We start from the raw sequence: 15489 nt of genomic DNA on the forward strand, positions 1-15489 counted from the left end.
CTTATAGACAAAAGGCAAAAGGCTTCATCACTCATTGCCTGTTGCATGAAATACTGACAAACATCTGAAAGGAAGACAGGTACACAGAGAGTTGCTACTAGTTCAGTGTCGAGGAAGCCATACTATAAGTAATCTGTACTATTCTCTCAAAATATTAGGGTTAGGAAAACACTACCACAATCATTTCCTCACTTTCTAACAAATGCTGACATGAAAAAGAATTGAAGGCATCACAGAAGTATTGTTAGTAACTTATCTTGAGAAGTTTTGAAAGCACAGGCATACAACTGGAAAATAATGAAGTTCACTTTTCTCTTCTCTAGTTAATAACAAGCACAGTAATCATCTCATGGTTTACAAAAATTCAGAACATAGAAATATGCAGAAAACAGAAATACTCCTAAGGACCAGTGTTATTATTAAGAGGCAAGTTTTATGTGTGCTAAAAAAATTATTATTTAAAGATTATTTTGTAGCTGTAGATGGATAAAATACCTTTATTTTATTTACTTTTATGTGGTGCTAAGGAAAAAACCCAGTGCCTCACACATGCTAGATAAGCATTCTGCCATTGAGCCCCAGCCCCAACCCCAAAATTACTATTTAAATGAAAAATACATACAAACACACACACAAACACACACACACACATATATATATAAAATGTGTGTGTATATATATATATAAAATGTATATATTATATATATAATTTATACATATTTATACTATATATTATATTTTATATATATATAAAATGTGTATTATATATATATATAAAATTTATATATGTATATATATTACATTTTTCCACTTTTTTAAATGACTGGTTATTTTGGAGGTACTAACTCTATGATCATTCTCAATCACTTCTTCTGTTTCCCAATTCTTCAAATCATGAAAAAAATCCAGTTCATCATGTGGGCTTTAAAAAAAGTCTATCACAGAAACCTGGAAGTTTATTATAGTATTTGAAAAGAATAAAATTTCTATTTAAATATTAACAGCATAACAAATGAGAAAAAATATGAAAAGCAAACATTTTTAAATGCAAAAAATAGACATGTAAAAGACAAAAAAGTAAAATGAACCATTATTGATTTTGAATACCCACTAAGCATCCTTCAACCTTTTCTAGTCATTACATAGGCCTGATTAGAAATGACATATATCTGTAGAATGCTCTAGAACTGCCAAATTCTTTCTGCTAATCCCCAATAATTTAGTGAGAGAGATACAGCACATACTATTATCTATTTTAGGTAAAGAAATAAAGTTTACCCTGATGAAACTGAACTCTAGAGAAGTGAGGTAACTGACAGTGACATGACTAGTAAAGACTGAAATGAAACTAGAATCCCAGGTTTCTCTTAAAAGATCATCTTAGACTAGAAATTTCTAGATCAGCCCTGTTCAAAAGAAATACAATGCAAGACACATAGGTCATTTAAACATTTCTAGCAGAACACTGAAAACAAAGAAAGAGGTAAACTTTAACAATATATTCTGTTTAATTTGGTATAACTACAATGTTACCACTTCAACATAAATCAATATAAAATTATTAAGAAGATATTTTACTTTCTTTTATCCATGCTAAGTCTTTCAAATCCAATGTGTATTTTAGACTTACAGTATCTCAATTCAGACCAGCCACATTTCAAGTTCTCAATAGCTACATGTGGTCTGTAGCCACTGTGCTGGACAGGGTACTTCTAGATAGATAGTAGACAGGAACTGTGAAAAAGGTCCAATGGTGTGAAAACCTTCATAATCCAAAACTTTCAAATTAGAACTTGGAATTTTATCCATGTCACTTATGTAACCATAAAATGACTAAAATATCAGTTAAACACAAGACCATAATTTCTATGAAGCTATAATTATTAAATTATATTCTACTTTTCTTATTCTACATTCAATCTACCTCATGTCCTGGTCTTGAATTGATTATTTTGTGAATGATAAATAAAAAAGTACTATCAATAATGAAAATAGTTAATATTTGAGTATTTTACTATGTATCCAGCAATGTTCAAAGTGCTTTATGTGAATCAACTCATTTAATGAGAAAATGAGGCAATTTATTTAAAATATTCAACCTCCCAAATAGGGTTATGTTAATAATATAGAGATATTTAAGCACAATTGTTTATTTCAACATTTTATTTTGTATATGCACACATCTTTATAGTTTTACATTATTTCAAAATGTTTTTTCCTCTTGATACCCACTGTATTTCTTCTACCCACAAACTGTTATCATTAAATATTCAATTGAACATTCATTTCACCATTATCTCCTTTATAAAACTATAACCCTGTTTAGCACAGTATTGCATGATACATTTTTGGTTACTACATCCCCTTCAATGGTTCTCCCAACTACTTCATGTACAGTGCTTAGTATTATTGGATCTTCAATAGACACTGGCTGATGCCACCCCAAAATCCTATACTGCAGTTTTTTTCTGAGTTCCTTTTTTAAAGAAAAGAGAACAATTTTCATGTGTGTGGATGAATACACACATAAGTAATTTTTTATGTCTTAAATTAGGCAAATAATTTACCTTTCCATTTTGCCATTAAACACAAGTTGTGTATGCTTTAATAAGAAATTCTCAGCAAAAATTAATAAATTAGTCTCTTCAACTATTCAGTGTGCGCCCAGACTGCTTATTCATCTCCTCAAGGAAAAGCAAACACAAGAACAATTTGCCCTTTTCCTTTTATCAGTTTCTTGAAGTACTGAGTGAAAAATAACAGTAATAATTCAGAATACTTAAGCAATTCACATTTAAGTGCTTGAATGAACTGCAAAAAGGTGTTGTACAATGTTTTCTTTCATCAGGATAACATTTCAAGTAACCAACTTTATCTCTAGAGAAGTGGATATCTAAATCATCTGTCAATAAAAAAGATATACTAACATCACATCCTAATTATCTAATCCAAGCCTCCTACAATAAGACTCCATCCACCAAATGCTATCTTATTTGTATGTCACCTAAATGCAACTTTAGAGAAAACTAGAATCAAGAACTCCTGAATATGGTAGATTAGAGGCAGTCAAGGCTTACCTACTGCTTTATGAGACTGAACCAAAATGGAAGCTGTGGAACTGCATGTTGAGGTAGGGGCCATAGAAAAGTACTGGAGTGTGAACACAGGGAGCCAGTGATCAGGCAAAACCCCAAAATATGGTGCTTTAAAATAAAAAGAAACTCAGAATCTACATAGCAAGCTATCATGAGAGAAGAGATTCCCTGAACATTGCAAGAAATTCATCAATGTCATGAGGAGCCATCTAAAGATGGGTCCAAATGTCTGAATTTATTGCATGGGAGATCTGAAACCCCTGCATTTTTTATATCTCCAAGATCCAATGTCCTCTCCTCTTCTCTGTTACAGCAGGTGTCCACTCTGAGAGTCAGTTTGGGCCCAGGAATTGACTGCTGAGGATTCTAGGCAGTGGTAAATATGGTCTATGAGGCAGAGAGAAGCAACAAGACACTTCTACATAAAATGTATGGTTGAATCTCTTGAAAAGGAGGGACAGCAGCTGTGAATGGACTTACAATAGGGCTGGGTACAGGAGCACCACCGCTTCAACTGGTAAATCTGTTCATTCAAGAGGCTCCCTACCCCAGTGCAGATTCCACTGATTTGGTCTTCCACGCTCAGAGGCAGACAACAAACCACTACAGTTTGGATATTTGTCACATGCCCAAGTGTACATACTGAAGATCTTGGCACCATGGGTGAGCAAACCAGACTGGTTCACAGGCATGGAGGCTGAGAGAATGGGGGATGGCTACAACTGTCACTACAACCCCATTCTTGATGCAAAATCAGAGACCTGGGCATAAATTTAGCACTACTCTAGGTAACTTTGCCTTAGCCTTGGCTGGTGAGCAAGGGGAGATTGAGCTCAGTTCACACACTGCCCTAACTGGTTTGACCTGCCTGAGCTGGAGCTGAAAAGGAACACATCATACTGCCACCAGCCCCCACAACATCCCTATACCTGGCAAATGACAAAAATGTGAGGTCTTGGAAAAAAGTGCCTCCATCTTAAATATCTTTGGTTTTCCTTTCATTTTAATTTTGTTCTTTACTGTTTTGTTTCCCTTTTTTTAAATACTTTTATCCAACTTTATTAAATGTTTTAATTATTTAATTGTAGTTTTGCTCTTATCTCTACTTCCTCATTTTTATTTCCATTTCTTTCTTTTCACTTTTCTTCTTTCTTCTGTTTCCTCCCTTTAAAATTTTATCCAGTACTTTTTTTTTTGCACAGTACTGAGGATCAAACCAAATGTTGCTCTTCCACTGAGCTACAAGTCTTTTATTTTTTACTTTTAAGACAGAGTATCTGGGCTGGGATTGTAGCTAAGTGGCAGAGAGCTTGCCTAGCATGTGTGAGGCACTGGGTTTGATCTTTAGCACCACATAAATTAAATAAGTAAAATAAAGGCATTCTGTCAATCTACAGCAAGGAAGAAAGAAAGAAAGAAACAAACAAACAAACAAATACAGAGTATCATTAAACACCCAGGCTAATATCAAACTTGAAAGAGTCCTGCCTCAGCCTCCAGGGTAGATGGGATTATAGGTGTGAGTCAATGTGCCCAGCTATTTCAATATTAATTTTACTTTCATTAAGGTCTAATTTTTAACCTATTCTATATTATGAGTACCCCTTTCTTCTATTTGGTTATTTGGGTTGTAGAGGTTCTTTTTTTATGTTTTTATTGTATGTTGATATATGATTTGCTTTCAAGTTGTTTGTTGTAACTGGTGGTCATTTTCTCCTCTCAAACTAGAACTATGAATTAAGTCCAGCACCTTGAACATGGTAGATGTTATGACACTGAACTTTAGCCCTGACCCAGTTGAGAGAAATTGTACCTTAGTCTATTCAGGACTGAGTCTTCCTCAAACCTTGATGGATCCTCCAACATAAAAATAGGGTGGAGAAAAGCACCCAGCAGACAACCTGGCTGCAAGTATGCACACATGACAGGGGTGGACTGAAGACTACTACAGCCCCTGAGCAACAACAGAGAAATAACATGACTCTTGTTACCATGCCACTATTAAGGGGCCCTAGCACTGGCTGCACCCAAGTCCTCCTACCCTGTACAGTGCTAAGAGAAATAACCATGTAAAGTATACTTTGTATGTTCCACTGTCTATATCAAAATCACAGAAGGCCTACAAAGGAAGCAAATCCCTCAGATTCTGACAAAGTGCTCAGAGTCAAAATCCACCAAACACAGTCTAAGGAACTTCAGGGAAACTACAGCATAAACTCCATTTGCAATGAATCTCAACACTACACAAAAAACCTATATCCCATGACACAATGTAAAAAGAAGGTTACTCACTAATAAGCCCCTCACATGATACTGGAAGAGATCACTAGTTCAACAAATGTAAAAGTCTCAAGACAGAAACACAAAAACATGAAACAAAGCAACATGACTCCCAAAGTTCATAACTTCCCAGGAACCAAATCCATAAGTACCAATGGATATAAAATGCTGGAACAAAGAAGTTTAAAAACTGATTATTAAAATAATCAAATGAGGGCTGGTGTTGTACATAGCTCAGTGGTAGAATGCTTGTCTCACACATGTGAGACACTGGGTTCAATCCTCAGTACCAAAGAAAGATAAATAAATAAAATAAAGGTATTATGTCCATCTATAATTAAAAGTATTTTAAAAATAATTAAATGATTCAAAGAAGATACAAATAAGCAGATGAATAAATTAAGGAATACAATGCAATATGAAACAGCAATTTAATAAAGAGAGATTCTGGGAAAAAACAAACAGAAATTGTGGAAATAAAAAACTCAATAAATCAAGATAAAAACCCCAGTTTCAAGTCTCACCAATAGACTAGACCAAGCAGAAAACAAATTTTCAGAGTTTGAACACAGGGTGGATGAACTAGAACTTTCAGACTTATTAAAAAGGAAGTGTTACCAAGAAGCTATAAACAGTATGTTCATATAAAAACTTTGGAACAACATTAAAAAGATCAAGCTTAAGACTCATATAGCATTTGCTGGTAAATGAATGGAGTTGGAAAATATCATGCTAAGTAAAATAAGCCAAACACAAAGAACCAAAGGCTAAATATTTTCTCTGATATGCAGAAGCTAATTCACAAGAAGAAGGGAGGGATAAGGAAGAATAGTTACTCTATATTAGGTAGAGGGGAGTGAAGGGAGTGGAAGGGGTATGGGGGAAGGAAAGATAGTGGAGTGAAACAAACATTATTACATCATATGCATGTATGGCAGCATGACTGATGTGATCCTGCAATATATCCAATCAGAAAAATGAGATTACCTCCATTTATGTATGATCTATAAAATGTATAAATGCATTCTACTTTCAAGTACAACAAATTAGAGGAAATAAAAAATTAGTTTAAACAAACAAACAAACAAAAAGACTTGGGGCTGGGGATACAACTCATTGGTAGAGTGCTTGCCTTGCAAGCACAAGGCCATGGTTTCAATCCCCAGCACCGCAAAAAAAAAAAAAAAAGTGATAATAAAAGAGACTCATAGTTCTAGAGGAAGGAATAGAGATAAAGGTTAAAGGCATGTAAAACATATTCAGTGAAGTAACAAGAAAATTTCCCAATCTTGAAATGATAATGGAGCACCAAGTAGAAATGATCAGAATAGAACCTCTGCATGAACATTATAGTTAAAATGTTAAAAATACAGAAGGAGGACTATTAAAAACTGCAAGAGAGAAGCACCAAATAAGTTATAAAGAAAAACCAATCTGAATAATAGCAGATTTCTAAACAAAACTCTATATGCCAGGAGGGCATGAACTGATAGATTTCAAGACCTGGAAGGACAAAACTGCCAAGCAAAATTATTATATACAGCAAACTTATCTTTCAGAATCAAAGAAGAGATAGGCTTTCCAAAGTAAGAATGAATTAAAAGAATTCATTTCTACTAAACCTTACATAATCCTACACACAGATGGGGAATCATACAGCACAACCAGAAAAGAATAAGAAAGAATAGATCTCACTAGAAGGGGAGTTAAGCAAAAGAGAAACAAGTAAAAATCAAACATGATTGTATCAGTAAATGAACAAAAAAATTAAGATAAATAAGAAAGAAATGAACACAAAATTCTGGAAACAACCAAAAGAAAACTAATGACATGAACTAGTATGTTTCTTTCAATATATTTTCAATATAACCCTTAATGAAAATGATGTGAATTCTCTAATTAAAAGACACAGAATACCTAATAGAATTTAAAAGAAAGGTCCATCTGCTTACTACTTGCAAGAACTCCATCTTACTACAAAAACATTCATTCATAAACTGAAAATGAAAGGATGGAGAATGCAATTCCCATTAAATGGAATCCTAAAGTAAGCAAGAGTAACCAGACTTACATCCAACAAAACTGACCTCAAACCAGTCATGAGACAAAGTAGGTTCTTATACTCTTGAAAAAGGAATAATCCATCTCAAGAAGAGGTAATAGTTGTAAATATAGATGTACCAATGTCATAGAATCCAACTTTATGAAACATAATACAGGACTTACAGGGAGAGACCAGCCACAATTAATAATGGTGGGTGATTTCTATACCTTAATGTTACCAAGAGATAGATCTTCCAGAACTGCCCTGCCCCCAAAATCAACTGAAAAACATTTGAATTACAGTATAGATCGAATGGACTTAACATCTCAGACTGTTTCATTTAACAGGTGTAGAGAACACATTCTTTTTTTCACTATACAGAATTTTCTCTAAAATAGACCATATTTTCAGCATGGAAGCAAGCTCAACAAATACAAACAAATTGAAATTTTTCTTGCATCTTATAACAATTGAAGGAAATTACAAATCAATGGTAAGAGTAACTGCAGACATTACACAAATACATGGGGATTGAAAACTACACTTCTGAATGAGTCATAGGTCATTGAAGAAATCAGGAGGGAGATTTTAAATTCCTAGACTCAAATGAAAATGGAATCGCAACCCACCAGAACCTATGGGACACAGAAAAAGTAATTAGAATAGGTAGGTTTATAACATTATAAGTGCATACATTAAAAAAAAAAACTTGACAGACCTCAAATAAGTAACCTAATTATGCAACTCAAGGTCTTTAAAAAACAAGAGCAAAACAAATCCCAAAGCAATACAAAGAAATAGTAAAAATCAATGCAGAAATAAAACAGAGACTAAATGTACAAGAAAAGTTAGTTCTTTGAAAAGATAAACAAAATTAACAAACCCATAGTGAAATTACCCAAAATAAAGAGAACATCCAAAATAAATAAAATTGAAGTTGAAAAGAGATATATCACAATAGATAACAATGAAATCCAGAGGATCATGAGGGAATATTTAGAAAACTTCTGACCAATAAACTGTAAAATCTAAAAGAAATGGACATATTTCTAGACACAAATAACCTACTGAAATTGAACCAAGAGGATATAAAATATATAAACAGATCAACAACAAATAATGAAATTAAAGCAGTAATAAACCTCCTAACAAGAAAAGCCCAGGATTAGAAGAATTCACAGTTGAATTTACAAGATTGGTTAAATACCACCAATACTCCTTTAATTATTCTATAAAACTGAAAGACAAACAACTCTTCCAAACACATTACAGAAAGCCAGTATCATCTTACTACCAAAATCAGTTAAGAATACACACAGATACACATACACACACACAACACACACACACACACACACACACACACACACATGAAATATAGTCAGGTGTGGTGATGTATACATATAATCTGAGCAATACAGGAAGCTGAAGCAGAAAGAACACCAGTTCAAGACCAGCCTCAGCAACTTAGCAAGGTTCTGTCTCAGAATAAAAAAATAAAAAGTACTGTGGATGTGTTAAATCATGCCTGGCTACAATCCTTAGTACCATTAAACAATACTAAAATAAACACATTATCACAAAGAAAGTCACCATGTAAGTGAACTATTATCTTTTATGTTCAGGCAAAAAGGTCAAGACTCACACTACTATGTAACCCCTGTAATCACAGGTCTAACAATAAAGATACATGTTTTTCTTTGTTGGCAAGGCATTATGACTTTCCTTCTTAGTACTGCTGATATCTTATGCCCCTTCATATCTTCTCAAACATACAGGTGTCCTTTTATGTAATACATGATTATAGACACACTCTCAGTTTTACCTTGGCTTGTAGATTCTGTATCTGTGTCCTTTCTAGTAGACAAATCTACAGATTTATCCACAGTTTCAGAGGAAACAGATGATGAACTAATATCTTTGGTAATAGAATCAGGTTCTTCAGATTTACAGAAAAATGCTGCAGTCACTTCAGTCCCACCTGTATACACACTGTAAGTTGTGCTAGTTATTTCCTCACTCTGAGATTTCTGCACAGAGGAAGTAACAAAATATTATGCCATTAAATACTGACTTATGCCTTTCATACACAAGGCCCTGGGTTCTAGTCCCCAGCATCACAAAAAAGGAGGTATCACAATACCAGACCTTAAACTATAGCACAGAGCAATAGCAATAAAAACATGTTGGTATTGACACCAAAATAGATAGGAATACCAATGGTACATAAGAGAAGACACAGAGACAAACCCACATATATACAGTTAACTCATACTAGACAAAGGAGCTAAAAACATACGATGGCAAAAAGATAGCCTGTTCAACAAATGGTGCTGGCAAAACTATAAATCCATATGCAGTGAAATGAAATTAAACCTCTATCTCTCACCCTAGATAAAACTCAAATCAAAATGCATCAACGACTTAGAAATTGTACCAAAGAGGCTGCACCAAGTAGAAAACAAAGTAGACCCGAATTTTATCACATCGGCTTAGGATCAGACCTGCTTAACAAGACTCCCAAAGCACAAGAAATCAAAGCAAGAATCAATAAATGGGATGGACTCAAACTAAAAAGTTTTTTCTCAGTAAAGGATATAATCAATAATATGAAAATAGAGCCTACAGAGTGGGAGAAAATCTTTTCTACACGTACTTCAGATACAGCACTTATCTCCAAAATTTGTAAAGAACTTATAAAACTTTACACCAAAAATACAAAGAACCCAATCAATAAATGGACCAAGGAACTGGACAGATACTTTACATAAGCAGACATACAGGTGATTAATAAATATATGAAAAAATGTACAACATCTCTAGAAATTAGAGAAACAGAAATTAAAACAACTCTAAGATTTTATCTTACTTCAATTAGAATGGCTATTATCAAGAACACAAACAATAATAGATGTTGGTGTGGATGTGGGGAAAAAGGCACACTTTTATGTTGCTGGTGGAGCTGCAAATGGGTGCAGCCACTCTGGAAAACAGTGTGGAAAATCCTCAGAAAATTTGGAATGGACTCCCCTTTTGATTCAGTTAACCCACTCCTCAGTTTATAACCAAAGTACTTCAAATTAGTATACTACAGTAACACTGCCACATCAAGGTTCATAGCAGCTCAATTCACAATAGCTAGATTGTGGAACCAACCTAGATGCCCTTCAACAGATGAATGGATAAAGAAACTGGTATATATACAAAACAGAATATGATTCATCCATAAAGGAGAATAATATGACATTTGCAAATAAATGGACAGAATTGGAGAATATCATGCTAAGTGAAATAAGCCAATCCCAAAAAACCAAAGGTCAAATATTTCCCCTGATGAGTGGAAAATTATATTAATGGGGGTCGGGGGGGCAGTGAAGAAGAATGGAGGAATTTAAATTATATAGACTTTAGATTATGACAGGAGGGGGCATATGAATAGTAGTGGAATGAGACAGACATCATTACCCTATGTACATGTACACTTACACAAATGGTAGGAATTTACTTCATGTACATCCATAGAAGTGAAATTATGTACTCATTTGTGTACAATGAATCAAAATGCAGTCTGTAAAAAATTAAAAAATAAACAATTTGAAATAAAAAATTTGCTATTTCCTATAAAAATACCTACGTACAAAAAGGATCACATAACCTGTATTACAAGAAAGTGAGGACATGGACTTCTGGAAAGATGGAATAAGCACACTTCACCCTTTCTCTCCCCAAACCTACAACTAGACGCCTGGACTGAAATACGCAGAGCAACTCTATAAAAAGCTCTGAAAGTTGGCTAAACATAGCAGACTTAAGTATCTTAGAACCAGATGGGTAATCTGGTGTGACATCCATGTGGAATTTTTTTCTGTCTCTCCTATATCCCAGCTTGGTATTACAATGGTTCAATGAAGGAGAACTGCCAATGGCACACACACACACCAAAGTCTCAAGTCAGTTCTCTTTGACCACAGGAGGGAGTGGCCATCAAATGACTCATGTGTTGGAACTATGTAAAACAGACTTTAAAAAGATATTATGACATTATTCCAAGAAGTAAGGACAGACACTCTTAAGTGAATACAGACTTTCTCAGTAAAGAAGCAATCATAAAAAAAAACTGGGACTTTAAGTCTATTGATATGGTGAATTACATTTATTGATTTCCTGATGTTGAACCAACCTTGCATCCCTGGGATGAAACCCACTTGATCATGGTGCACTATCTTTTTAATATGTTTTTGTATGCAATTTGCTAAAATTTTGTTGAGAATTTTTGCGTCGATGTTCATTAAGGATATTGGGCTGAAATTTTCTTTCCTTGATGTGTCTCTGTCTAGTTTAGGAATCAGGGTAATATTGGCTTCATAGAATGAGTTTGGGAGAGTTCCCTCCTCTTCTATTTTCTGGAATACTTTGAGTAGTATTGGAATGAGCTCCTCTTTAAAAGTTTTGTAGAACTTGGCTGAGAACCCATCTGGTCCTGGACTTTTCTTTGTTGGAAGGCTTTTGATGACTTCTTCTATTTCATTACTTGAAATTGGTCTATTTAAATTGTGTATGTCCTCCTTGTTCAGTTTAGGCAATTCATATGTCTCTAGAAACCTGTTGATGTCTTCGAAATTTTCTATTTTGTTGGAGTATAGAATTTCAAAATAGTTTCTAATTATGTTTTGTATTTCAGTCGTGTCTGTTGTGATATTTCCTTGTTCATTCCGAATTTTAGTGATTTGGGTTTTCTCTCGTCTTCTCTTTGTTAGTGTGGCTAAAGGTTTATCAATTTTGTTTATTTTTTTGAAGAACCAACCATTTATTTTGTCAATTTTTTGTATTGTTTCTTTCATTTCAATTTCATTGATTTCAGCTCTGAGTTTAACTATTTCCTGTCTTCTACTACTTTTGGTGTTGGTCTGTTCTTCTTTTTCTAGGGCTTTGAGCTGTAGTGTTAGGTCATTTATTTGTTGAGTTTTACTTCTTTTATTAAATGTGCTCCATGAAATAAATCTTCTTCTAAGTACTGCTTTCATAGTGTCCCAGAGATTTTGATATGATGTTTCTTTGTTCTCGTTTACCTCTAAGAATTTTTTAATTTCCTTCCTAATATCTTCTGTTATCCATTCATCATATAATAGCATATTGTTTAATCTCCAGGTGTTGGAGTAGTTTCTGTTATTTACTCTTTCATTAATTTGTAACTTCAATCCATTATGATCTGATAGAATACAAGGTAGTGTCTCTATCTTCTTGTATTTGCTGACATTAGCTTTGTGGCATAATATATGGTCTATTTTAGAGAAGGATCCATGTGCTGCTGAGAAGAAAGTGTATTCGCTCTTGGTTGGATGGTATATTCTATAAATGTCTGTTAAGTCTAAATTAGTGATTGTGTTATTGAGATCTATGGTTTCTTTGTGCAATTTTTGTTTGGAAGATCTGTCCAGTGGTGAAAGAGGCATGTTAAAATCACCTACTATTATTGTGTTATGGTCTATTTGGTTTCTAAAATTGAGAAGGATTTGTTTAACATACATGGATAAGCCACTGTTTGGGGCATAGATGTTTATGATTGTTATATCTTGCTGATTTATGCTTCCCTTAAGCAGTATGAAATGTCCTTCTTTATCCCTTCTGACTAACATTGGCTTGAAGTCCACATTATCTGAAATGAGGATGGATACTCCAGCTTTTTTGCTGAGTCCATGTGCATGGTATGTTTTTCCCCATCCTTTCACCTTTAGTCTATGGGTATCTCTTTCTATGAGGTGAGTCTCTTGCAGGCAACATATTGTTGGATCTTTCCTTTTAATCCAATCTGCCAGTCTATGTCTTTTGATTGATGAATTCAGGCCATTAACATTCAGGGTTATTATTGAGATATGATTTGTATTCCCGGTCATTTGGTTCATATTTAAAATTTTTGGCACATCTTGGTTCCTCCTTTATTTGACAGTTCCTTTAGGATAATTCCTCCCTTTGCTGATTTGCTTCTTTGTTTTTTATCTCTTCCTCATGAAATATTTTGCTGAGAATGTTCTGTAATGCTGGCTTTCTTTTTGTAAATTCTTTTAGCTTTTGTTTATCATGGAATGATTTTATTTCATCGTCAAATTTGAAGGTAAGTTTTGCTGGGTATAAGATTCTTGGTTGGCATCCATTTTCTTTCAGAGCTTGAAAAATGTTGTTCCAGGCCCTTCTAGCTTTTAGGGTCTGGATTGAAAAATCTGCTGATATCCGTATTGGCTTCCTCCTGAATGTAATTTGGTTCTTTTCTCTCACAGCCTTTAAAATTCTGTCTTTAATTTGTATGTTAGGTATTTTCATTATAATGTGCCTTGGTGTGGGTCTGTTGTAATTTTGTGTATTTGGAGTCCTATAAGCCTCCTTGAACTTGATTTTCCATTTCATTCTTCAGATTTGGGAAATTTTCTGATATTATTTCTTCAAATAGATTGTTAATTCCTTTGGTTTGTTTCTCTAAGCCTTCCTCAATCCCAATAATTCTCAAATTTGGCCTTTTCATGATATCCCATAGTTCTTGGGGATTCTGTTCATGATTTCTCACCATCTTCTCTGTTTGTTCAACTTTGTTTTCGAGGTTAAATATTTTGTCTTCAATATCTGAAGTTCTGTCTTCCAGGTGTTCTATCCTATTGGTTATGCTTTCTATGGAGTTCTTAATTTGGTTTATTGTTTCCTTCATTTCAAGGATTTCTGTTTGGTTTTTTTTCAATATCTCTAACTCTTTATGGAAATGATCTTTTGCTTCCTGAATTTGCTCTGTTAACTGTCGATTGGTGCGATCATTCAATGCCTGCATTTGCTCTTTCATCTCATCATTCAATGCCTTCATTTGCTCTTTCATCTCATTGTTTGCTTCCCTGATCATTTTAATTATGTACATTCTAAACTCCCTTTCTGTCATTTCTTCTGCCATGCTGTCACTGGATTTTATTGATGTAACATCTAGATTTGTTTGGGGCATTTTCTTCCCTTGTTTTCTCATATTGTTCAGAAATCAGTGGATCATTAAGATATTGCAGATTTCCTCTATCAACTTATAATGTCCCTGAAGATTGCTAGTATATCCCCTCTTATCCTTCAGTAGCCTGAAGCCTTGGAGGAGGTTGATAATGCAGAGCTCCATGAAGAAGCTGCCTCTCTAGGGGTGGTGACCCTCAGGTGGCGTATATTCCCTGCTAGTGGGCAGAGGTGCCTACACTTGTTGACCAATGGTCATCCAATGGAGAACTAGACTGCGGGCTGAGGCAAAGCCTGTTTATGCCTGAGTCTCTGGTTTTACCGTCCCTGTGGGAAAACCTCCCCCGGTAGGGAAGACTCACTCGGTGAGGACGTCTCGCTGGTCAGTTGCCCTCCTAGAGGTTCCCCTCAATCTACAACTACCACCTGGGCTGGGCTGTCTTCGATACCAGGGGCCCGTATCTACGTCCTGGGCCTGGGAGCCTCACCCTTCGCAGGCGAGTCTCCTTAGGCTGCCTCTCCCAGAGAATCTGCCCTGCAGCCCTGGAAACATGGCTCCGCCCCTAGGTGTGTCTCTGTGCGGCTCTTCCAGCAAGAAGCCGGTCCTGGGACCCTGCTCTGCACCCAATCACCTGGCTATGCAGTCCCTCCTCTGAGTCGCCACCTGGAGCCCCGTACAATAGCTCCGAGACCCAGAGACCCGCCACACACCTCCTCCTCTGGACAGCCGCCCGGTTTCCGACTCAGTCACTAGGAGTCCAAACAACTCACTTCGGGTCTCCTCCTCCCGCCAAACACCCGTAGCCCTAGGCAGTCACTCCAAGTCCAAGTGACCCTGCCCTGATCCTCCTCCTCCTCCTTGGGGTAGCCCCCAGGGTGTTCAGGAGCGGTGGCTCCGAGACCAAGTGACTCATCTATGCTCCTCCTCCAGGCAGGCCACCGGTGTTCAGGAGCGGTCGCTTTTAGTCCAATCAACTCACCACTCGCCTCCTCCTCTGGCAACCACCTGTGGCTCTGATGCAGTCACTCCTAGACCAAGCGTCCCACCGCTCTCCTCTTCCAGGCAGGCCACCAGTGTTCTGGAGCAGTTGTTCT

General features: G+C 35.6%; 1 pseudogene; it reads right to left on the reverse strand.

Moving 5' to 3' along the window:
- LOC124975411 (coiled-coil domain-containing protein 138-like) overlaps positions 1 to 15489 on the reverse strand; it is a 45512-nt pseudogene that overhangs the window by 12202 nt on the left and 17821 nt on the right.

Source organism: Sciurus carolinensis, unplaced genomic scaffold, assembly GCF_902686445.1.
Source record: "Sciurus carolinensis unplaced genomic scaffold, mSciCar1.2, whole genome shotgun sequence".
Lineage (NCBI taxonomy): Eukaryota > Metazoa > Chordata > Mammalia > Rodentia > Sciuridae > Sciurus > Sciurus carolinensis.